This window comes from Penaeus chinensis, chromosome 33 (genome assembly GCF_019202785.1).
Source record: "Penaeus chinensis breed Huanghai No. 1 chromosome 33, ASM1920278v2, whole genome shotgun sequence".
NCBI classification, from domain to species: domain Eukaryota; kingdom Metazoa; phylum Arthropoda; class Malacostraca; order Decapoda; family Penaeidae; genus Penaeus; species Penaeus chinensis.
The window spans coordinates 3,629,786-3,632,285 of NC_061851.1; the positions used below are offsets into that span (position 1 = coordinate 3,629,786).

At 45.1% G+C, this 2,500-nt stretch overlaps 1 protein-coding gene across 2 annotated transcripts in view; it reads left to right on the forward strand.

Moving 5' to 3' along the window:
- Positions 1 to 2,500, forward strand: part of LOC125043300 (high-affinity choline transporter 1-like) — a 36,785-nt gene that overhangs the window by 16,041 nt on the left and 18,244 nt on the right. The window lies entirely within an intron of this gene.

Below are 2,500 nucleotides of genomic sequence, written 5' to 3' on the forward strand. Positions count from 1 at the left end.
GAGAGAAGAAGGACAGGGTGGGGAGCAATGAGGAAAAGAGAGAGAGAGAAGAGAGAGGGGGGGGGGAGGGAGAGAGACTGATAGACAGGACAGACAGACAAATAGAGGCAAAGAGAGGCTCAGCGAGGAAGAGAGAGAGAGAGCGAGAGAAAGAGAAAGAGAAAGAGAGAGAGAGAGAGAGAGAGAGAGAGAGAGAGAGAGAGAGAGAGAGAGAGAGAGAGAGAGAGAGAGAGAGAGAGAGAGAGAGAGAGAGAGACGGGAAGATGAGGAGGCAATGCAGAGATATCCATAAGTATAGAGAGGGAGTATATACAGTGAATTCATGAAAAGGAAATAGGCGTTAAAAAATCCCAAATAGTGGCATAAACACACTGTCGCCAGATCACAGAACGTTAACACCTTCAGGAACGGAAACACCTCAGATCTCCCATATATATATATCTATATATATGGACGATGTTTTAAAAATAAATTGTAACAGTCACAATCACAGTCATCCACAGACATTTTCAGCTTAAATCATCCGCAGCCATTCACACTCATCCGCAGACATGCTCAACTAAAATCATCCGCAGCCAAAGTCATTCACACTCATCCGCAGACATTCTCGGCTAAAATCATCCGCAGCAGAAGTCATTCCCAGACCTAGCCTAAAAGCTGCCTCGACGGCCACATCACAGCCAAGGGCACATCCTCGCCAGGCCTCTGAGATCCCTGTGAGGCCCCTGTATACATTCGCCATTGAGACTGGCTGGCAGCCATGCAGGAGATGGTCGTTTCCAATTGTTTAAGATAGCAGGGAACTTCTAAGAAATACAGATTAACGATAGTTTCAGTGTCACTTAAAAAAAATATATATTTGGTTTTGAGTGGTAGAGAAAAAGAAAAACCGGTTTGAATAACAGTTCTGGACATGAATTCAAGTACCTGGGATTGTGCCAGGTACGACCAGCACCTCTACATACCCGGAGGCCACCCACACGCCCTACACCATATCGATGCCAATAGCGGTTGCATGCACAGACATATCACTTGTTTGGTGCCAACCGTATTTGGATGATGGTTTGTTTTTCTTTATAAAAAAAATGAAGAAAATAATATTTTGCTTGTGCTTTACTCACTTGCTAGGAGTTTGCAACTTGCTTGTTTGTTTTGTTCAGTTGATGCCAAATTGGCGTGCGTCTTCTCTTTTTTGATGACATGATCCCAGATATATATACGCCTCTTACGCGTACGTAAGCCCTCTTTGTGCCACGTGTTCATGCATGTTTGTCGCAAAATCTGAACCCCAAAATGTGTCTTGTTTATCCCTAGTAAAGCACAATAAATTTTAATGCCAGTAGCTTACACAGTTACATATACATGTATATAAATGTTTGCTATTATTTCAGTTATAAGTTTATTATCTTCCGATGGAAAATATATTTGTTATAAAATAATACGTGTAGCATTAAGAACTCATAATGTTGGCAATTGAATAGGACATAGATTGTAAGAGACATTCTAAATTTAAAACAGATATAGAAGGCGCGACCCGACACAATGACAGCAACGTACAAACACTAAAAGATTATGACTTGATGCTAACGTTGACTCTGGCAAGGAACACCTTTGTAGACTTTGGTAGTACTTTCTTTCGGGATATTGTCGAACCTGTCGCAATGTAGTGGAAAAATAAGCGCAGAAGTAAGGAAAAAATATCTAAACGTTTCAGTATGGCCCATGCAACCAAGTCTTGGCTTGATGCCGGGTAGATGTCGTTGGGATTTGCGTGTTTTTGTAGTGTCATTGCCCTTGCCGCGGCCCCGCTAACCTTCGGCTAAGCAGCCTCTTGCTCGACAACTGTCCATCTGCGAGCCCCAACCTCTGAGCCAGCATCCTTCCCCCCCCCCCCCCCTCCCTGTGCCCAGCCGTGGTCCGCCCCGTATTTCATTCCTTGCAACCAAGATCGAAGGCTTACTGCAATCCTCTTAAACGTGTTTGTTAATTCTAAATGTCAATTTTGTTGCCTCTGCGCATCGAGTAGTGGTCTTGAAATAACTGCTGTTTTACCCGTGCTAAAAGCTGGATAAATGTACGTTTGTTCATAATATTAGGACATATTATTCGATTTGGAAATTAGTTTTTTCAAGCTAAGGGGTTGTTTCTGCGTTTGTTGAAAAACTCCGAAGTTGAGGTTTTATTCGTTGGGTCCATAACTGTTACCTAAGCTCGTTATCTCGCTCTCTCGCTCTCTCTCTCTCTCTCTCTCTCCCTCCCTCCCTCCCTCCCTCCCTCCCTCCCTCCCTCCCTCCCTCCCTCCCTCCCTCCCTCCCTCCCTCCCTCCCTCATTCCCTACCCCCTCCCTCTCCCTCTCTCCCTCTCCCTCTCCCTCTCCCTCTCCCTCTCTCTCTCTCTCTCTCTCTCTCTCTCTCTCTCTCTCTCTCTCTCTCTCTCTCTCCCTCCCTCCCTCCCTCCCTCCCTCCCTCTCTCTCTCTCTCTCTCTCACTCTCTCTCTCTT